Below are 24,585 nucleotides of genomic sequence, written 5' to 3'. Positions count from 1 at the left end.
GGTGGAGAGGGCCTTAAAATACGAACCAGTTGTCTGATTCTGTTCAATATTATTTTAGTTTTGCGTTCAGGAAGAGAAGAAATCACCATTGAATCGAGCTTGGACCTATAATTATCATGCACCAAAACTGTTTTGTAGGGATTTCGTAGGATATTTTTTTCGTTTTGTTCGAAAACTTTCATATTATTTCAGACGTGTTTGCAATGCAAATTTATCTACGAGGACTTACCCCACTATAAAGAGTATATCTATAAATGTTGACTAAAGTCGGAGCTTACCTGAAAAGGGGAAAACATATCATCTATTAGTATAATGTCTTCATAAAGACGCAGCAACATAGCAGTAACATTATATACTACATTATTTTCTAAGATAAGACCCGTAACATAGTCCCTTTTCAATTAAAATAATATTCGTTCGCCGTAGATTAAAGTGATTATAGAAGATTATAGCATTATTTTATGTATATCGTTTATTTATTTTTAGTTTTTGGTATCACATGGATAATCTGAATGTTCCAAGTATATATAACTAGTTTTTTAGGACAAATTTCATCTTTTTGAATTTGATAAGGGGAATTACTTCTTTACCACCATCCATTGGTACAAGACGGGCTCGGCCAAGGAGATCCAGGTGGCCGCATTCAGTTAGGACGTTAGCAGGGAGTGGGTTCGTCGAAAAATGAACCGCGGGACGGCCCACACTATCGTGACGAAGGACCTAAGATAAAGGCCTCACAATAAACGCTAGGTTCACGGGGTAACGGAGACTACAGCGAAGAAGAGCCAAACTGATACTTATACGGTACGCAGGTTAGGAATTTGAGAAGAAAAACGTGAAAATCAACGCCGCGTACTATGAAACTGAGATTCCGGAGAAGGTTGTGGCTCGGTACTTCGGGATCTCATAAAGTCTTTCAACAAGATGTCGCACCGGCCCACACGACAAATATCGTCCAAGCGTGGTGTCGTAAGCGTACATGCTGCCTAAGTAGAACGAACTATGGATGAGCACAATGGATCGATTTAGGAAGCTTATTTCCAAGATCAGGGACGAAATGCGTGCCGCGTTCGATTTTTTTGAGAATCTTCTCAAGCTCTCCATACAGCATGAAGGGGAGATCGTAAATAGTCTATGTGTATGTGTAAAAAATATGCAGTATGAAGTTAGTTGAACCGATTTTCACAAACTGAGATTCATAGTACTATACTATAATTTAGTACTATACTATAATTTTATGCAGATTCGGCTTCCGGTTTCAGAATTATATAGTGATATGTTCAAAAAGTTGCACTCAATTTTCACAAGCATTGATTCAAACGAAAGATCTGTCATTCCCACAGAATGCTGTTAATTTTTATCTTGACTATTTTTATATACATGGGGACGTGAAAACGAAGAACGTCTTTTTAAGGCTTGTTCGCGACAAAACACCGACACCGCTAAATCTCTGGAAATACTTCATCAACGCGTCTGATCATTGTGTAGGATCAATTTTAGGTGATACGACAAGTTTTTAGATCGAAGATGGCGTCGAAAGAAGAGCAAGTGCGAAAAGAAATTGTATGCGGTCTCAATGTAAATCCTGATCTTTCAGATGAAACAAATATTGTAGACGAGAGCAGATCTTTCGGTACGTACTGTGACTAGAAAAATAAAAATGTCTCCAACTTTCGTGAGAACTTCCATGCGCAGGCAGGATACGAAGTCGTTCAAGATGAAAACTGAACCGAACCGTAGTGATAAATACAATGTGACTGTTAAAATCCGGACTCGCAAGTTGTATTGTTACAATGGACGATGAAACTTATGTGCAGTCAGACTTTAAGGAGAAATGTAGCGGAATGCGCGAATCGCGTTTTTGATCAATTATTCAAAAACTAGACCGATTTCCGAAAAACCAAAAACACTTAAGTTTTCGAAATCAAATTTATCACAACTAAGTATTCTTAGAATTTTGAAATTTTGCTTTGCCGAGCCGTAATTAGTTTTTGAAATGTATAAACGGTTACTGTTCCGTTCCACGGGGATGATTTTAGAACTGAAAAGTAGTGTTTGTAGCAGAATTTCACAAAGAATCTGAAAATGCAACTCAAAGTTATAAAACTTTAGCTAAAACAACCGAAATTAGAAAAAGTTTACATAAACCTTTCCGAATTTTTTTATTGCTTGCGCGCTGCTGTTCCGTATTGAGGTGGTGTGAGAAATGCACGGTGGGCTCGGTGGCATTATATCGTGAGCAAAAATTACATATCAAATAATGATGCGAATTTTGCATCATTGGGTTTTGTGTTGAAATGAAAACGAGTTGAATACAATAAAATGGATATTGTAATGGCGTTTTCGTTTTTAATTTGCACTACACCGGTGCAGTGCTACACTGAGGCATGAATAAACGAACAAAAATGACGAAAACATAAACAGTAACCATTGACTACAATACACGATTCCATTGCACAGAGCTACACCAAACTTTTGATGAGTGCTACACCAGTGGTATCGGTGCAGAAAAAGTGTAGCACTGGTGTAGTGCAATTGGTAAAAACGAACGGTTTCAGTGCAGCTTTCGCTACACCAGTGTAGTGCAATTTAAAAACGAAAACGACATAAGAAATCATTACACCCAATCCTCCATTTACGTAACTTATATATGTATACATGTAATAATATACGTACGCATGTGTGTCAATATTTGTATTTCTTAATACATATAAATATTTATGAAGTAAAAGCGATCATTTATATGTATAAATATATACACATACATACAGACAAGTGAATGTGTAAGCATACATACATATATAAGGTTCGTAAATGGAGGTTTGGGTGTATTTTTTCAAGTAACTGTCATTTTTAATGCTAAAACTGACTGTGCTAACTCTGTTGAGCTCAATATATAACCTCATGTTAGTCATCATCATTACTCATGATTCTTGGCTCTAGTGTAACTAACAATAACGATTGAATTAGCATATATTCAAAGTGTGAAGGATTCAAAAATGCATTACGTCCAGTCTTTTTTACAAGACAACATAACGAGAGGTAAGCCCACTACGTCCAATCACTGAAAAAAGTTCTGGTTTCTATGTGTCGATTTCTCTTGTTATGCTTTGTGCGACGGTTCGTTCAACTGAAGCGGATGAAATTTTGCGCGCATTTTATGACGCTACATTTCACCTTAATGCCCCGTTCACACTTCTGCTGGCTGCCAGCATGCTGGTGTCAGTGTACTGCCCTCTTAGGAAAAAACGTTCAACTGTGGTCCAATGATCCAAAGTATTAGACCAACGAAGGACCACCGTTGAACGTTTTTTATCCTAAGAGGGCAGTACACTGACACCAGCATGCTGGCAGCCAGCAGAAGTGTAAACGGGGCATAAGTAACTTACCGGATTTTCTTTTTATGTTGCTATGCAACGGAACAACGTAGAGGAGCATTTCAGAACGAGTAAAAAGCCCTGGTTTCACGTAAAATATTTGGTTTGGCAAACAACATGTATGACGATGTGGTCGAGCAAGCTATAGTTTCATCACTCCCGAAACGATAGACAAGGAAATATTCCGGGAAGAATGCAAGAATTATTACCATTCCTGACGCTCGCTCGTTTTTCTGACTTGATAAGACATCATGTCTGCGTAGACCCTAATGACTGAAGTAAGCTCAAAAGTTCTCAGTTTCTTAATGCAGCCTAAGTAACTGTAATTAATTTTAAGATGATTAATAAAGCATTTAATTATGAATAGAAACCTTTTTCAATCCACCTAGTGGTGTAATGATGACTTTCTCATATTACTTATATTTTCAAAAATATCACTAGAAGATTCTGTGAAGAATTTTTTTTTCAAGCTTTAATAATATAAGAAACGTTCTTTGGGTATAAACTAACATAACCTTTTCAATTTGTAAACAGTTATGTCAAGTTAATAAGAATTTTTCTTTATTTTGCATCGTCGCACTAAATGATTAAACAAACTTTACCTTTCAGTTCTGGAAACGGTAGTCGGATTCGGATGAAAATAAACAGCAACCTTTGAGACTATGGGAACTTTTATTTGAGTCTGATTGTGGAAATCGATCGAACATCATTTCTGAGAAAATTGAGTGAGTCTCGTTTTAGAGTTTTTGACCACTATTTTCGGTACTTCTGGAACCAGGAACTTGGAACCAGTATAGCCGAAGTTGGTTCGTTTAGTAAGTTACTAATATAGCCTACAAATTAAATTAGTTTTGAGACAAATTTAGAAGAATTTTACCCTCTTTTGCATCGTCGCTTTAAATGACGGTGTACGATTTTAAAAACACACTTTACCTTATGAAAACATTATAAAATTCAAAAGTAATCTATGGGACTATGAGATTTTTTATTTTATGAGTGACATTATTTGACACATACTCACACATACATACACACTTAGTCTTCCGGGCCAATTTTCACTAGTCAATTTTTCAAGTTATTGCATAAACTTTTAATATGAGAAAGGTAATAAATGTACTTCTATAGAAAAGCATAATTATCATGATTTTGTGATAATACTAACAGGTAAGAACAAATTTACATATTTTTCACCTGAAAAATATAGATTTAAAGCACGCTATACGAAATTGAACAAAGCACGCTGCGTACGGAGCAAAGCCGCACGTACTGACGCGTATTAGTTTTGCGTCGTCATTTTGAATGACGATTTGAATTTTTTGACACTCATCGTCCAGAAGTCGAATCATGATGAAATTGCACAGTGTATTTAAAGATAATGAGAGCTTTAATTTGAATTACGATTCATTAAAATCGCCTTAACCGTTGCTGGAAAATCAAAGTGAGTTCCTCTTTTGGAGATTTTCTTCACTATAATCGGTGCTTTCGGAAGCGGAAACAGAGGACTAGTAGTCCCAAAGAAGTTTAATATATTCACTAACTAACAAGATCTGCCAACTAGATGAATTTAGTAGTAAGTTTTATAAAAATGTGTACCTTGTTTCGCAATCGCTTGTGGAAAAATACTCATGAAATAGGAAATTTCTACTAATCGCACTGTAATTCCGGAACCGAAAGTCGGATCTGGATCAATTTCCGGAGACCTTTTAAAGAACTTCAAGACCTTTTATTTTTTCTTAGCTTGTGAAAATCGATGAAGAAACTTTCAAGAAAATTGAGTGCGCATTTTCAATAAGTTTTCACATATTTGCTTGTAACATCGGAAGTTGGATTCAAATGAAATTCAATAAAATTGTATGAGGCCATAAGACCTTTTATTTTAATCTAAGTTTGTAAAAATCGGTTCAGCCATCTCTGAGAGAATTTAGTTTATTTGTTACATACACACAGACATACATACATACCGACATTTTGTGATTTTGACGAGTCCAATGGTATATGACCTCCGGGCCTCGGATGTAAAATTGGTTTTCGCAGTGATTGCATAGCCTTTCTATATGAGAAAGGCGAAAATTCATCTTGGATTTAACTAACAAGAAATTTGTTTCATTTCAAATTTAATCTGTCCAGATATTGTCGCGAACAAGCTATATATAATTCTTATATTATGCGTGTTTCGTTGGTCGATCATCGAAAAATTTGATTTCCGATGCATCATTCTCCAGTTCTCGGTTCCGGCAGTATCGAAAATAGTGGTCAAAAACTCTAAAACGGAACTCACTTTATTCTCTCAAAGATGCCTGGACCAATATTCACAAAACTCAAACTAAAAGTCTTAGGGTCTCATGAATCGCTATTGAATTTTATCCGGATCTGATTTCCGGTTCCTGAATTACGGGGAACCGGAATTCAGATTCGGATAGATGGATAGGATAGTTTTTTGTGGGACTGTACGGCCTTTCATTTGAGTGAGTTTGAGGCAATCGACTCAGACATCGAAGCCATTTTAGAATATTTGACCAAAAAACAGAATGTATCACAGTTTCAAAGAGTTTTTTTAATTCCTTGCATGGTCACTTTAAACGACGGTTTGAAAACACTATAAAATACTGGAACCAGAAGTTAAATTCGGATGAAATTTCGATTTAAATAAAAGCTTGTGGGAATCGGCTTCGCCATATCTGAGAAATATAAGGGAGTATCATTTTATAGCTTTTGATCATCAAAGTTAGTTTATTTGGAAATTTCTTTAACAAAGTTAATGAAATTCGCTTTTTTTGACATGGTCGCTCATGAAAAATCTATCTCCAAATTAAAATTTTTGCATTTATCATCTTGTACTTCCAGAAACAGAAGTCGAATCGGAAAGAAATTTACAAATTTTGTATGAGGACTTTTCATTCGAATCTACGTTTGTGAAAATCGTTTCAGTCATTTCGGTGAAAAATGAGCACATAAAGGTGTTACATACACACATTCGCACGTAGACATTTTTCGACTCCAACGAACTGATTCGAATAGTATATTACACTCCGCCCTTCAAGCCTCAATTCAAAAGTCGGTTTTTACAGTGATTGTATAACCTTTTTTATGGGAAAGGCAAAAATTAGAAAGGTGTTATTGAGGCATGTTTCTAGAGAGATTTTTACTATTTTAATTACTTTAGAAAAAAATGAGGAAATATTTTTTCTTTGGAAATTTTTTGTAAGCTACTTATGAAGTCGAAAATAAAGTCAATTATAATTGCAAAATTAAACGTTTTCTAAACTGTACTTACTTGACCACATATCGCTAACGACATTTACATCTATACACATTTTCTCTCTCTCGCCAATCTACAACCAGTTTACAATCTACAGTACCGAATCTATTCGATATGTTCGGTAATTTCATTGGCAAAATAAAGCAAAAGACCTCATCATTTGAAATGTGTCATCTGTCAACATCTACTATCGCAGTAGCTGCAAGCTTTAAAAGCATGACTAATACTTCCAAAAACGAAATCTGACAGCACACAGTGGACTTTTTTCAAGCTCTGATAATTATCCGCTAACGGGTTGCAAATCAAATTTGATTGCTAACTAATAGTACTGTTGTTGTACCGTTGAATTCCACTATGTTATATCACGTCATTACACTCTCACAAAGTCACTATTTTCACAGTCACTATTTTTCCGAAAGTGTATCAAACGTTATAATACAGATACGTATTTCGGAATGCTATTTGCATCCTTCTTCAGTGTATCGGTTTTATATTATATTTTATATAAAACCGATACACTGAAGAAGGATGCAAATAGCATTCCGAAATACGTATCTGTATTATAACGTTTGATACACTTTCGGAAAAATAGTGACTGTGAAAATAGTGACTTTGTGAGAGTGTAATGACGTGATATAACATAGTGGAATTCAACGGTACAACAACAGTACTATTAGTGACAACATTCTACTAACAGCTCAAACAGAAATTTAGTAAATTTGATTGATTTCACTGTTCGTCGGGTAGGAATCGTTAGGTGTTAACATTGTGCTGTTCCGTGACAAAAACTTGTTAAATTATCAAAATGCCTCCTTGAAAAATATAACAGTCCAGCCCATCAACACTATCTAAAGTTCACTCGTTTGGTTTAATAGGATGCGGCAAAAGCAAACTTCACACTAAATTGAACAAAAGTTTATCGGGCGGAAAAATCTCTTCACTCCAGTGATTCTAGTTGTTTCGGCAGTAAGACACACGCTCGTGCAAAACCGACTAAGCGGTATGTGAACGTGAATCGAAGGTGATTTTACGATCGACAACTTTTGAAGCAATAAAATCCGATCAGTTTGTTAGCTTTCAATGCAGTGGGTGAACGATCGGAATGATCGGATGCACTGCCATAGCCATGTAAATTTTAAATGCAACCCAGTAAATACCGTTCATGGTCCCGATAGTGAAAATTTCTGCAACCTGGCTTGAAAATTTGAACTGAAATGAAATGTTTAAGATGATAAAAAATAAGTGATTAGTGCTGAGAATATTCAGATTCATTACAATTTTTAGAGACAATCACATTTTTTCGCTAGTAATAGTCAATTGTGATAACTAGAATAGGTGTGATAAATTTTAGATGATACATTGAAAAGACAAAAATTTTCTAAAAACATTCTTTAAAATATGAAAATTTTACGTTACATTTCAAGAAAAAGTTACTCCGAATGTTTGCGAAGCACAGATTAGAGAATTTTTATCCATAAATCGATTTTTATCCAAGCCATCTCATTACATATGTTATGATGTGTAACGATTTAGAAATTGCGCGTCAGGTCTTGTTATAGAAATAAGTCTTGCCACGCTCTTTGCTACCAGCAGTTATATATTCGCAGCTCGCTTGCGGATGGTGATGTGCCAAGATACTCGTTTACTGAAATAGGGTGTTCGACCGATTCTCACTTTGAATATCTATTCAGTTGGGCCTTCGAGTTAAATTACATATGTAATAAAGAAGAAAGCACTCAACACTCAATGCGAAATCCAATCTTTGATAAAACATATATCAAGACCAATTTGTTTTATCCTTCGCTAACAACGAAGTGAAATGCTTCAAGAAATCAAATCAAGCCTGATACTAAAATACGTACCTCATCCAATTTCGTTAGATTAATCTGATAAAATTCAAATCATTTTCTGTCGGATTAGTCAACCGTCGAGCTTAGACAATTAGTTTGTTGTATAACCACTCTGGATTTCATCACGCAAACACCTCAACCATGTCTTCGCGTCTGTTGATTCAATTACGCTTGGAGGGTTAAATTTTTGCACACCACATTCAAATACTGACAACGTCTTTGCACTTTACGCTTCAGTTGATTTTCCATCTCGCCCGTTCGTCTACTGTAATACCATAATATAAAAGTGTGTGTGTGTGTGAAAGATTGATTCACAAAATGCGAAAAGAAAAGCTATGCCAAAAACAAACATTCAACAGCCTGTTAGTAACACATTTTAAGGCGCAATTTAAGCGTAAATTTTTCCAGCAATGCATTCCGCATGTAACATATGCATGTGCTGATCCCTCCTTGTTCGGGTCATTATTCCTAAGCAGTAAAATTAAATTAAATAGATATCGAAGTATTGCAACAGGGCACATTAAAGCTAAACATCGACACATGTTATTTTATGCATCTGCCGCAACTGAGATGGCATGGTCCACTCAATTCTCGTACAGCACAAGAGGCTTTGACAGATCTACTCAACAGATGCAACTAATGAGGAACTGGTATGAATAAATATTGTATAAATGGTTTTTATAGGCACGTAAGACAACTTCGAATATTCGAGCATTGTCATGTAAAAAACAAGTTCCATTATGTTGATATAGTGAGTCCAATTATTTTTATGAATCTTTTTTATTCGGCCTAATGCTATCGTCCAAATACCATACGCGCGGGTGGTTTTGGGAAATTTTCGATGGAAAATTTGAAAAATTTTCCAAAACCAAAAACATACAGACCTTTGAAAAACTCTGATCTGTCTGCAGGGTGAAAATGTTATCAAAAATGACTCTGAAAAATTAGTGTTTTTGTGATTTTTCACAATTATTTGGAAAAATAAAACTATGACATTAATTTTTTTTTCAAATAAACCTTATACTGGCTACACGGATTACATTCAGACACATTTTTCGAAAAGCATTTCACGCTTTTCATGGAAAATCGACGAATTTCAAATCACCCGTTTCGTTGTATTTTGACGATTTGGAAGTACTAAATGAAATACAAATTATTTGCAACGATGCTAATTCAAATAGTTTTGTTGAGTTTTCTAAGTTTTCCACAGAATAAGATCATTTTTTCAATAAACTGAAGAAAATCCGCTTTTCAAAATTTCCATCGAAAATTTTCTAAAACCACTTGCGCACATGGGTCTTGAACGATGGCCTTGAGGTGAAGTTTCCAATTTCATTTCCAACTTATATTCACAACAATTTCATACGAGCTTGTAAGATTTCGCAATTAAAATATAAAGTTTACAAGATTTCTACAGGCATAAGAATCTAAGAACTGTTCACCTTTGTTTGACGTTTATAATTATTATTTTTGGTATCAGTTTCTCAGGTGCATTGAGATGTGTTTCATTTTTTTGTCCAAATAAAACGTGCTGGAACTTCAGCAGCCGAAACCCATAAAGAGTAATGGTTTCTGAAACCACCATGCGCTGTTATGGGCAACGTATAATCATCATACTCGGAAAATTGCCACGCCTTCCTTTGTATACAACTTTTTGTTGCATGATTAAATAGATTAATTGATGTAATGTAAAATTTCGTTACAGTCTGTCGAGTAAAGATTGTCCCAGAAAGTATGGACGCACTTTGATTTCGCTGTAAATAATTCACAAGTATTAGATATTCAAATTTTATTCGATATACTGATAATATTACACTACATCAACAGAATATTATTCTCAACATTTGCTACTTAGCCATTGTAGATTAGCTGGCGCACCTTCTTGCGAACGTTCCTCATTAAATTCCGTACAGACTTCTTGGGGACAAGTTTTGACACTTCTTTCCCATTTTTTTTTCGAACAGTTGAATGGTTTCGGCTGCCGAGACATGTTTCCTAAGATGTGCCTTCGTGAATGCCCACAATTCCTCAATTGGTCGAAGTTGTGGGCAATTTGGTGGATATGAATCCACCAAATGGGACGAAAGTGACATTTTTGGTAGTATACCATTCTACCGTTGATTTCGAGTAGTGGCTAGAAGCCAGATCTTGCCAGAAGACAACAGGATCCTTGTGGCTTCGAATTATGGGTAGAAGTTGTTTTTGTAAACATTCCTTGATGTATATTTCGCTGTTCATTGAAGCAGTGGTGATGAAGGGTTTCGAAATCTTACCGCAGCTACAAATTGACCGTAGCTTTCGACTTCAATCGATGTCTCGGACTGGTTTAAAACTTGCCCTTCTCGCACCATATAATATTGTGGTCCCGTCAAGGATTTGTAATCGAGTTTCACGTAAGTTTCGTCGTTCATGATGATGCAGTTCAAATTTCCAGCAAGAATCGTATTGTACAGCTTTCGAACCCTCGGCCTGATCGATGCTTCTTGTTTCGGACTACGTTTTTGTTGTTTCTGCTTTATATAGGTTCGAAGATTCAAACGTTCTTTAGCAAGAAGAACATTTGACTTCGAAGTGCCCACTTTTTTGGCCACATCCCAAACTGAAACCTCCTTCTTTTGCTCGAACGCCTTCAGTATACGTTTATCCAATTGAGGGTTAGTAGGACCTTTTTTTCGACCTGTTTTCGGTTTATCCTCAAAGGTGTTATCCTCACCGAACTTCCTGATTGCATTTCGCAAGGCTTTTTTACTTACTCCTTCCATTTTGTCCGCGTTCTGTGCACCATTTGTACACAATTTGTCGACGTTGTTCTGCTGAAAGTCCACGCATTTCGAAACAAACTAATGAAAACAAATAAAAAACTGCACAATTGGTTAGAGAAGAGTGTAAACAACTGGACGCAGCCATAAAAATTGACAGATTCTGAACCATTGCGAAATGGCAGTGGTTTTTGGTTGCGTCCACACTTTCTGGGACAGTCTTTAATTATCGAGATGGCTTTCAAGTACTAAAACATGACTACAATCGAGGAAAATTCATACCAATCCCACAGGGGGATCGCGAAACAGTTATAATCGAAAATTCGACCGCGTCCCGAATGGTAAAATTGTTCAAGGAGATCCAATCGCCAAATTTTCCAAGAAGTATCTGGTGTGGCAGGTGAGTTAAGTGGTGCGGTAAGTTCAGCAAATCGGATATAACGGCCGGCACCATCAACAGCCTAGTAGTATATAAAGAGGAATATCTTCAGAAGCGCATGTTTTCTTTCCCCCATTTCAACGGGAGTGACATTCTATTTTGGTAGGATCTGGCATAGTACCATTACGCGTAACCGGTGATGGAGTCGTACGAAGCCAAGGATATTGTTGTTGTGCCGTAAAATAAAATTCTGGGAGATTAAGTAGAGCACGATTGATGGCAGAGATCAGCGAAACAATTTTTCATAAGAAAATACACATAAGAGCATCGCAACCATGGCTAAAATCAACGATTTAGGTCTTCAATTGCTTCCTTATCCAACTTTTTTACCCGATCGGAAACCCACGGTTCATTAATCAACACCACGGAGGAGTGTTTCCCTTACTTTTTTGGCAGAAATTAAAAGTGACCATTATTGGAATGAGGATGAGCGTACTGGATATTGTGGCGGTCTATCTGTTTCTTGTTTAGTATATTGTCTTCGTTGTAATCATAGCCCATCAGATCCGCCTATATATATATATATATATATATATATATATATATATATATATATATATATATATATATATATATATATATATATATATATATATATATATATATATATATATATATATATATATATATATATACATATATATATATATATATATATATATATATATATATATATATATATATATATATATATATATATATATATATTCTTCTAGTACCCGATTTCGGGTTCTGAAAGCATCGATATTAGTGGAGAAAAGCTCCAAAAACGGAACTCATTTTGATTTATCAGCAACGGTTCAACCGATTTTCACAATTCATGATTCAAATTAAGGCTCTCATTGTCTTAAAATATACTGTGAAATTTCATCCAGATCCGACTTACGAAATTATATGGCAATGAGTGTCAAAACTTTTAAACCGTCATACAAAACGACGATGCAAAATCGTTACGGCACGTAAACCGGAAACAGCCTTCACGAACGAAGCACACAGCTTTTGTTATTCGATTTCGTATAGCGTAGAGGGTTGCCACATTCAAATCTACATTCTTCAGGAGAAAAATATGTAAATCGGTAATTCTCTTGTATTCAATTTGTTAGTATTATCACAAAATCGTGATAACTATTCTGTTCTATAAAAATACACTGAGGTCTTTTTTTATGCGATCTTTTTTTATGCGGTTTTTTACGTGACTTGTTTATGCGAATTTTCAGAGTTATGCGGTTTCCCTTCTGCGGTCTTTTTTATGCGGTACGTAAATTCGCATAAAAAAAGACTTCAGTGTATACATATTGCCTTTTTCATAGAGAAAGTTTATGAAATCACTTGAAAAATTGACTAATGAATGGTATCCTATACCATTCGACACAGTTCATCGAGCTGAGTTGACATCACTGGGAGTACGATGCAGTGTCTAAGGGCTGCTCCCAAAAAAGTCTAATTTCAATGTGTTGTTTGATACGTATAGTTAAAAATTTAGTCGAAACAGTTATGTTGAGTGATAGTGCAGGTGTGGCAAGTGCGTGTTTAGTAGTGAGAGTGCTATTTATTGAATAACCTTGTTTTGCAAGACTAAAAATGCTAAAGCGGCGGAAACTGGGAATTTACCACCCAAAAATTCAACGATATTAACCGATCGAAGCGCCGTCTGCATATCATTGTCAGTGTTATCCGATTTATATGGAATGTGTGAAAATTTACTTGTCAATCGTGTTATTCAAGCTATTATGCTATTGAATTGCATCATGCTTTCATAGGGTAGAATGTGTTAGAAATTGCATACCGTAATTTAGAGCGACGATGCGAAATTTGGAAAAATTCTTCTAAATTTAGCGCAAAACTGATTTAATTTATAGGCTGTATTAGTTATAGGAACTATAGGGTAAAGTGTGTTTAAAATTTAAAACCGTCAAAGTGCGAAAAATCTTATCAACTTGACATAAATGTTTACAAATGGAAAATATTATTTTAGTTTCTAATTTTATTGAAATTTAAACAAAAATTGTTGACAGAACCTTTTAGTGATATTTTAATTCAAACGAACGGATGATCGTACTCTTAAACAACTTTGTCATGTGGGAAAGTTGTCAGAACTGCACGGAGAACCCTTCGATCATAAAATTGCGATATCGCAGTTTTTGATTTTTGCGATAGTTGATTTAACTAATTTCTTTTTGATTCAACCAAAATGGTTTTTGATTTGCATATATCCAAGTAGTTGAAAAATATGTTGTTTTGAATGCTGTCAAATGCCGGAGACAGTTGAAAGCAAAACAATAATCGCAATACAAAATCAACAACTTTTTTAGTTGAAATCTGTTCGCGTCGCTTCAAAATGTCAATGAAAACAGCTTCGATGGTTAAAGCGTTTGGTGAAATTGTGTTCATTCGATTTGAGAATTTTATGATAACAAGTGTTTATCTAACAGCGGGGTTGTGATAAATTTAACCTTGTTAAAAGATTTGGTGACAAATTAGAAAATGTTAATGAATGATCATCTCGTAATCTTTCAGGTATGCGCAAAAATTTTATGCTTCAAATTCGATCATTGATTTACTTCCAGCAGACTGCGGTTTACTTCCAGCTGTTTGATACCGATGATGATGTTCATGCGTTAACAATAAAACGCTTTTTGACATGAATTTAATTTATAAAAGTAACAGGAGCGAAGGGTTTCAAACGCACAGAACGCGCTGCGATTGAATGGCGCGTTTGAATGGCGCCGTCGCAATATTCCAATTCCCAGCGGTTGATGCACCCAAGCTCATATAAATTGACTAAAATTATCAGTGCATAACTTTAGTTAAACCGTTTGAAGGCATCATTTTAGGTAAATTTAATAATTTCACTAATTTACTCGCCCCTACGGGCACTTTTGCTGATTAAAAACGTTTTTCTACATCAATCATTTCCGATCGACTCAGAAGTATTTTTTTTAGAATTTAGATCTTTACTGATCTCAAAATAAACAAACAACTGAAACCGATTTATTTTTCAACTAATAGAATTTTGTTTCAATAACAACACCAGTTATTTCAACTAAAATATTTGTTGAAATTGAAAGGTATGTGTCCTCACTAATTGACAGCATTCTTTTTCAAACAGTTGAATTAGTTGTTTCAACCATCGTTTCTGCTAATCGAAAAACAAAAATGACAGTTTAGTTAAAACAACAGTCGATTAGTTGTACCAAATTTTAACCAATCGAATTCAGAAAATCAACTAATATTCTGGTTGAAATGGGATCGCGGGTGGTTCCGTGTGTAACATCAAAACGCTGTAAGCGTACTTCTACAAACGTTCCAAATTATAAATAACAAAAACCTGTTCAACTAAATTCAAATGCGAAACAATTAGCAAATTAATCCACCTAGTTAATTCAACCCACATGTGAACTGGTAGGGAACGCCTTCGTGTTATGCATAACGTAATGAAAACACAGAACTCAAACACAGCCGGCAGAATTCTCAACGTGCAATTCACATAATAGTTACTGTATGCAGGTGCGTATCGTTGAAATCAAGCAATCAGACGTGTAACGTTGAGTCCTTGAGAACTGATAATTTCTGCCAATTTAACGGAATTTCATCCACAGTGCGTCGCACGATTCGTATCTTCACACACATGAGCAATAGAACAAGCATTTCATCATCGAGGCGTTTTAAAGTTCAACATGTACATTTCCATTTCGCCGAAGAAAACTCTTCAAAGACTTCTGAGAGCATTTGCTGAGGAAAAAAAAAGAAAAAAAACGGCTATGTAGACAAGCGAAAATGATGGATGATGAAATATCGCTCCGCGCTAAAGACTCAGACACTTCGAAGGGGAGGTTTGTGCAAATCGTAGCTATTAGGAAGATGATGACAAGACTTGCCCCCATGGCTGGCTGACGATTGCTGGCCCCTTGCCGTGATGACGCGATGTAAACTGGATGACGAGAGATGATGCTAGTAATAAATCCAATGCTGCGCTGTTTTCAAGAGCCCTCTCACTACAACACCATCCAAACCAACCTCCGTCTCCACGGATGTCGTTCCGGTTGTTTCTGTTGCATTCAACGCCACATTCACTACCAGAGGGCTGAAAAATGTATGTTTGTGTACGTGCGTGTGTACACCTCCAGAATAAATCATTCATTAAGCTATAATGATGACGACGGTGGCAATTAAAAAAATGAGCGGCTTTTGAGCTTGCTACCATTCTCAAAGTGGCTTTTCTCCAACAGGCCCTTGTCGTTTTTTTTCCAGGAGCGTACATGAGACCATTGACGGTATGTCAGTGATGTTGGCGGACTTAACATCAAAAACTTTGAAGATGTAGGTTCTTCTTTAGGTTTTTTAGGTTTTACCTCTTACGCGACACTACTTCTAACCATTCAATAGAAGAGATTCAATGTTGCCAAAGTAAAAAGTGGGCGATTTAAAACCTCTGGCAGCATGAATAGAACTGAATAGTATTCTTTTTCACTATTTAATTGAAAGCTTGAGTAAAATTCTTAAGTTTTCATATTTAGCGTAAATTGCAAGTTTTATTTAGAACGAAAGTAAATTCTCGTTTAAATGAATAATTAAATGTATGTATTACTTGTTTCTTTGCACAACTAGCAAATTCTATACGAAAGATAATATTACTACAATTGAGGCAAAAATAAACTCACTAAAGAGTGGTTAGTACATAGTATACCTTACGATAAACTTAGTGTACAGTCAATTTCAAATTAATTATTTGAGGTGAAACAATCGAAAGTTTCACACGAAGTGAACATAACCTCACAGCATAAACTGGATAAACATCGTTTGACAGCTATCAGTGGATTGTTTACATTTTCATGTCTTGACATTCCATATGTTAGGTTTTCCAAAATGACAAACCACCTTCTGCGGTAAAATGATGTCCATCCAGTGAATTTTGTGAGGTTATGTTCTTGCAATGTATAATAACATAATCTACTTCACATGTATAACATTTTTTATGTTTAAAAGCCTGTTCGCAATATACCGGGACGGGACTATCCGGGACGTTTTTTTCCTCATCGGCGATGACTGAGCTGCCGGCGTGTGTATATATTGGAATCCAGGATCCGGGATAAAATCTATTTCGGTGGCAATATTCCTCGCCAAGTTTTTTCCAGCGCCGACGGATAATCCCGTCCCGGTCGTCCCGGTATAGTGCGAACAGGCTTTAACTGTTCATAGTAACTATTTGAGAAAAATGAGAACATAATTTCAAGAACACGTTGTAATAAGATATGTTTAAAACTCGTTTTAATCCACCTAGTGGTGTGATGATGCCTTTCACATATCTTTCATATTCTCTTATATAAATGTGTGGTATTATTCAAAATAATTTTCTAGGTTAATCGAAAACCGGAAACAGTGAAAACCAAATTAATGTTTGACCATCTACTGACAATGACTACCGATTGGAATAGCTCTGAGGCAATTTTACGTTTTACTTGTGGTGCTCCCGGAATCGGAAATCGAAAACTATTGAATTGGAAAAAAAATGAAATGAAATTTGGAAGTTTTGTATAGGACCATGAGACCTTTCATTTAAAAGTAAAGTCTGTTGAAATCGATTACGCCATCTTTGAGAAAATTGAGGAAGTAATTTGAAATAAAAATTTTTACACTAATCATCCTGTAATTACGGAACCGGAAATCGGATCCAAATAAAATACAGGAACTTTGTATGGGACGATTGTACCTTTCATTTGAACCTAAGTTTGTGAGAATCGGTTCAGCCGTGTCTGAGAAAAATTAGTGCACTTATTTTAATTTTTTTTGGCACATATCACCCTGTAATTCCGGAACCGGAGGTCGGATTCGAATAAAATACAAGACCTTTCATTAAAATCTAAGTTCATGAAAATCGGTTCAGCCATCTCCCAGAGAAGTGAGCACAAGAAAATGTTACATACATACATACACTGACAAAACTACCCATGCAGCATCAATCATAGTAACCCATGAGTCAGTAGTCAAAATTCGATAGTTCCATCAGTCGAACTCTAACCGTGATTGCAAAAACACTGGAGTAACTCCATTCAAAAGTGTGCGCGTTCCAAGAACGGCACCCCACCGCGTCGTAAACGGACGCTGTGTGGCATTTTGTAGACGCCGAATACGCCCGTTCCGACATCTACAACATCTTCGAGCATCGAAAAAAAGTCCGGTTCCGACGATCCTGAGTGACAAGAAGCTCCAATGGAAGCTGAAGAGGAAAATCCAAGGAAAATTGGCTACATCCGGGAGCGACTGAATATCTATGTGGTATCCAAGTCGGCGATCCCGCCCAACGTCACCCAGCTGCGGCACATCGAGAACTTCTGGGCCAACCTGAAGCGTAAGATCTACTCCGAACATTTTTTCGGGAAAAAATAATTGATAGATAAAACGAAAAACAAACTCAAAATTTATTTCTGCATCTTCAGGGTAACTGTAATTTGTTATACAAAAATTACTATCAATTGTTGTTATAAAACTATACAATGAATGGTACACAGTAGAATAAAAATTGGAAAATACCACACAGATAAAAATATTTTGTGAATTTACATTTATTTTCATGCACATATTTGAAGCAGGTAATTGAATGGAATGTTACAATACAAAACTAAGCGATTTGTAAATATACCGCCTTGTTCGATGAAAAAGTAAATGCATTTCAATGTAATTTTACATCAATCATGGTTTTAAATCAGATTTTCGTGTCAACTGATGTCTGTTTAATAGTACGATTGGTTTACATGTCGTGTAAGTTTCATCTTTTCTTTCTGTGCACACAAAGAAAATGAATACCACATTGTCTGGCATTCTGGTTATTACATAAGTTGAAACGTAAAATAAAACATTGTTTTTATTTCAATATAGATTTCAGCTTAAAATCAATGGAAAAACGTACCTTCTCATTCTCAATTGCAATCTTTTTTCTGTGTATCGCCCGAGACACGGTTTTAATGGGTCAACTTTCAAGAGAATGTGTAACGGAAGTTATATGAAAAAGCAAACTGATTATGGTACTATTCTATCAACCACCTTTTTGCCACTCAACGAAATTAAGAAACAAATTATTCAAAAACAAAAATTTGAAGCGTGATCAGTGTCTTTCGAGCAATCTACCTTTGTTCGATTGTCAGCACCCCGCATAGCACAGAAAGTTACTTACGAGTGATCGTAAACTGAAAATTTCTGACTTTTTAAATTTGTTTTTTTGGTTAATTTCGACGATCGATAATGTGACACTGTGATACTATACCACCAAACATCGTTTGTTACTACTATACTTTATTAGCATAATAAGAAATATATTGAAGTACACAATAATACTCATTTGAGATAGGGGCGCCGATGCTTGAGCACGGTCATGTCATATTCTGCGTCAAACCAACGCATTATTGTACTACTTAGAACGCAAATTGCATTTTTCTCATTACATTCAAAATGCGCGCCATGCAAATGATCCATTCATCCAAAGTACCAGTTCAACTGTATTCGTCTGAGTGCTGCAACGCGTAGACACACAAAAGACGCATGAAGTGATACGTGATGGTGATGGCGGCACAGGGGATGTGGATGGCGACACTAGAGAAATTCGCGTGGAAAATGAGACAATCACTACTTCAAGCCAGAATAACAACGTAAAAAGTACGTATAGTCAAAGCAATGGATAATCCAAAGGCACCACCTAATTTCCACAGCACAGAATGGTAAATGCATACGCTGAAAATCCATTTCAACTATACGACCGTCATGAGATGAAAATCACGTTTGTATGCATCTCGTATCTGGTTGGGTAGCGGTTGGTGAGTACAGCCTGGTTTAGTTCGAGTGACTTCAATGGCCAAATGCTCGGCTTCCCATGAGCAACAAAGAGAATGCGTAACTTTCCGGCCTAGCAGTGCAAACTATTATACCATAAGAGCACCACCATTCAAATGCGAGAAGAGAATGAAATATTGAATAATAGGGTAATGGATTCATTTTAATTTTGAAAAAGATGAATGATAATATTTTTCAATTCGTAACCTTTCAATTTAAGCTGATGGTTTCTTAATCAGATCGCATTTTCAAGAAAGAAAATAAATATTCAAAACTGAAATGAATGACAATGGTGACAATAGTTCAAGGATAAATAATTCTCTTTGTGTTGTTGTTATTTCATTGGTAGGGATATTCCCGCGAACACATTAATGCACTCGAAAACTTTGTTACGGAAAACACTACGTAGTAAAGTTAGAATGATACATACAGCACAAGACAAGGGATGGATTTAAGAGCATAGATTTTGTATTTAACAGAGAATCTCTGTGCTAAGAATTAACAATCTGTCATGTATTTTCCTGATGTACGTGGTAAATTAGATTCAAGTTGATCACATACTGTTTCATAACGTCGGGTTTTAATAGTAAATTTATCCAATTCCAACACATGCGCTTTAGCTTACACAGTGTGAATGATTCTCAGAAATATTGAGAGCACGGGAAGAACTTTAAAAATAAGACCGTTAAATGGTGAGGAAGCTCACAAGTTTCTACCTCAAACTTTCCCATGATCCTATCCAAATATTGTCCCAATATGTGGTGATACATTTGTTTATAAGGAAAGTACATAGAAGTGAACAAAATTTTTGATAACATAATGACCATGATCTTTTATCGCGACTGCTAATAAGATGTGAAGTACTGAATCCCCTGGTCATTAATAGCTTCGAAAGGCTAGTTGAACTTCAATCTCAAACAAGATTCATGACAGTATATTTTAACCATATATTACAGGAAATCGACCCTTCAAGATATATTCCTATCCGTGACACGCTCCTAAATGTCCCTGACTCAACTTTATTCTTCCACACATCCATGCAGCGCGAAGTGTGTGGAATCCCAGAACGCCTACGCTCGATGGAAATTCCAAAAAAATGTACATGTAAGTTCAGGCATATTGACTTTGAGAAAATATTTTACACGGACGGATCACGAATTGAAGAGACTACTGGGTTTGGTATATCTCAACAAAAATGTTTCGGCTTCATTCATGCTTCAAGAACCTGCATCTGTTTATATAGCAGAATTAGCAGCAGTTCATTATAGTTTGAGTATAATCGTCACATTATCTCCAAACCATTATTTTCTCTAAACAGATAGTCTGAGTGCAATTGAACCTACTCGCTCAAAAGCAACTGGCAAAAATAAACCGTTTTTCTTGGACAAAATAAAACAGTGCCTGAGCGTCATATTGAATAATAATTATTAAATCACAATAGCTTGGGTCCCGGCTCGTTGCTCCATTCCAGGCAATTAAAGAGCCGATATTTTAGCCAAAAGTGGTGCTACTGAGGGTGATATTTATGAGAGACCGATTTCTTTCAACAAATTCTATAGCGCATCTCGCCAAAGAACACTTGCCAGCTGACAAGCTTCTTGGGATAAAGATGATCTGGGTCGGTAGATGCACTCAATTATTCCTAAAATATCGACAAAGGCATGGTTCAGGTGACTAAAGGGGATAAGGATTTCATTCGTGTGATGTCCAGACGCATGTCCAATCACTTATGCATATTGCCTATGAAATGAACGTATTTATGAAAAAAAAACAATGACCATGACAATTTGAGATGATGATGGAAACATACATCGGAATAAAAGCCTTTACCTTTCCTTATAGAAAGATAATAGAATTGCTGAAAAAACCTTTTGATCGCGACTCCGAAGACCCCAAGAGTTATATACCATTCGACAAGATCGGAAAATGGGTGTCTGCAACTTTCAAAGATACTTTTTTCCGAACAATTTTCTCGAAGATAGTTTTCAACAAAATTATGTTCGGTTAGAAGCTACTCTTGAGATGTGAATAAAGGTCGAAGATTAATTGACTGTCACTTCCGATTTCGGAGATATAACGGTATAAGTGACGGTTTTCTACACAACCCTTTATAGTGGATCTGAACTTTTGCATGTGAATTCGTGAATTATTCAACTATATTGTCTACAGGTGAATTCCTGATTTTGGGCACAACAAACGAACTATGCAACCACTATGCAAACCAACTGGAGGGCCGAAGGTCATATGCCGTTTGACTCAGTTAGACAAGATCGTTAAATGGATATATGTATGCGTTAAAACTATGCACTCATTTTTTTTGGAGAGAGAAGAACCGATTTTCACATATTCAGATTCGTATGAAAGGTCTTGTGGATCCATAGTTTACCATTGAATTTGATCTGGATCCGACTGCAGATTCCGGAATCACAAGGTGATATGTGCAAACAGAATCACTTTTCTCAGAGTTGACTGGACCGATTCTCACAAACTTATGTTTAAATGAAAGGTCCTATGATCCCATAGCTTGCTATCGCATTTCATTAGAGGACGACTTCCGGTTTTGGAATTACAGAGTAATGTGTGTCAAAAATAGGAAAAATGGGCATTTTTTGGAAATTGTAGAGCTGATTTTCATCATCCTACACCAAAAATGGTATTATAGTCCCATAGCCTGCTATTAAATTGTATCTGGATCCGATATCAGGTTACGGAGTTACAGAGTGCTAAGCGTTAAGAGCAATTATTTCAAGAGTGTGCTTTTGTAAGTGACAATGTAAAATGAAGCGAATTTCTTAATACTGATAATTGAATCCTTCTGGTTTGCAAAACTTTTTAGTTGGTACACGGATAAAAATCTATTCCCGGAACCATGATTCAAAATCATGAAATCATGAATCATCAAAACGATTGATATCATGAACTTTAACACATATTTTATGAAATTTTTTTTTGATATCAATCATTTTGTTCATGAAATTTCATGAGAAGACATGGTTCATGATTTCATGATTGAAAAATGAAACCGGCAATAGATTTTTACCCGTGTAGCCAAATACATTTTTTTGACTAGCTCAGGCCGGTTCCGGACGTATTTTTCAAAAGACAATGGAATAGAGCTTATATCGATGATTTAGAAATGGCTGAACCATTTTACGCATACTCATGTCTGAATCGGAGGCCCTACACACTTAAATTTTCTTGCTGAATCTCGGCAAAAAAATGTCGAGATTTGCACAGCCAAGTGCTCGGTAATCGTCTCGGCAAAATGTATAATTCCTGAGAATCTCGCAATCCAAAATTTGTTAACTGTCAATTATTGCCGAACTTGTCAGTAAAAATTTTGCTGTCAGCTCGACAAAAGTTATCATGATGGGATCATGAATTGCCGAGGCATCAGTAATCGAAAAAAAGAAGGATTTTTATTTATTATTGTATGAAATAAATATTACAAAAGCTAAGCTTGGTGAAAGGGGTGCTTTATTCATGGTTATTTCAATTCAGCAAACAAACAAAGCGCAAACAACAAAAAATATCACAGCTAAAGATAATATCTTTTTCCTTCATCCAATTTATATGTTTTCCAGTTCCACGAGCAATGGCGACATGATGCTTGGAAAAATCGAAAGGAGACATTATATGACAAGTGCCTCACCGAATTTCAGTAAAAGCTAAGTCGCTGTTCGGAATCTCGGCAAACGGTTCTGCTGATCTCGGTATACCTATTTGTTGTTTACTGACGCGTTCAGTATAATATTTTGCCAAACTTCAGTAAAAGAATGCGCTTTACTGAGATATCAGCATATTACTTTAACGATTTTCGAAAAAGAACATGTTAATTACTGAATAGTCAGTAAAATTTTGTGTTGCCGATATAATTCGGCAGTTTATTATTCCGGGCTCGAGAATCGGTTTTAAGTTTGTATGATCCCATCGAATATTATTCAATTTTACTCGGATCTGATGTTTGGTTCCAGAATTACAAGGTGATGAATGTGACGTTGTTAAAAGGGGTACAAAATCATCAAAACTGGTATCATAACAATTTTAATTTTGAGGTTTATAAATCGGAATGGAACTTATCGATTCCACAAAAATGGATATTCCGCTTAGATCCAAATGGTACTATAGACAGAAACCGAATTTCACTCGGTTTTGGATTGCAAATCGTTACGATCGCGACATGAACGAAAAAATAATCAAACTTATAGATTTTACAAATTGATGATCAAGTAAAAACACACTCGTTATTGCGCCCATGGTTTCTGATTCCATATTTACCGAAAGTAGAGATCAAAAATCTCCGAAATGGGAATAACATCGACTTTACAATCGAGCCTTGATCGAGTGTCATTTGATTTGATTTGAGTGAAAATGGTAAAAACATATACTCAATTTTATCAAAGATAGCGGAACCCATTTCACAATCTAATGTTCAAATGAGAGTCTTACAGTTCCATGAAAGATAGTTTTGAACATAACGATCTGAAAAGAATCTAATTATTTGCAACTGAACAGTATTTATTCTTAGTTTGGAAGCTTCGTTAGTTGATGGTTTCGAAAACTTACTCGCGCTATATCGGTTCCGGAAGTACCAAAAATAGTAATGAAAAACGTGCTTAATCCACCTAGCAGTGAGATGATACCTTTTTTTATCAATCCGCATGTGTTTTTCGCATGAATATTCTTCGGTTTTCATGACATTATTTCAATGACCGTCGTTTTAAGCTGCAATTTGACATTTTAATCACTCTATCTAAAAGTGGGACAATCGATTAAACATTCCATGATATGTCGAAGTAAGTTCCACTTTAGAATTTACGGTAATTTAAGGTACTTCCAGAGCCGGTATTCAGGAACCAGCATAACCCAAACCGAATCGTATGGTCATATGACGAATAAATTGCAATAGTTTTGAGTACAACTTTCAAGCTTTTCTGGATTATCATCTTCTATATCGGTTTGAATTTTAAAAAATCATCCTCCTGTAATTCCAGAATCTTAAGTCAGCATTGGATAGAATTAATTAATTTTGTGTGGAATTATAAGTTTATTTTAATTTGAATTTTTGTTTCTGAAA

General features: G+C 35.8%; 1 protein-coding gene across 11 annotated transcripts in view; it reads right to left on the bottom strand.

Annotated features, from left to right (window-relative positions):
• Window positions 1-24,585, bottom strand: part of LOC131433166 (putative uncharacterized protein DDB_G0277255) — a 320,286-nt gene that overhangs the window by 278,164 nt on the left and 17,537 nt on the right. Inside the window, exon 3 of one of the 11 annotated variants that reach the window (XM_058600028.1) lies at window positions 230-278. The exons of the other annotated variants lie outside the window; for them this stretch is intronic. The gene's annotated coding sequence lies outside the window, so the exon portion shown is untranslated. The remainder of the gene's footprint in view (window positions 1-229; window positions 279-24,585) is intronic. 11 annotated transcript variants of the gene reach the window in all.

Source organism: Malaya genurostris, chromosome 2 (assembly GCF_030247185.1).
Source record: "Malaya genurostris strain Urasoe2022 chromosome 2, Malgen_1.1, whole genome shotgun sequence".
NCBI lineage: Eukaryota > Metazoa > Arthropoda > Insecta > Diptera > Culicidae > Malaya > Malaya genurostris.
The sequence above is the reverse complement of the archived record's forward strand: the minus strand, read 5'-3'. Positions and strand labels throughout refer to the sequence as shown.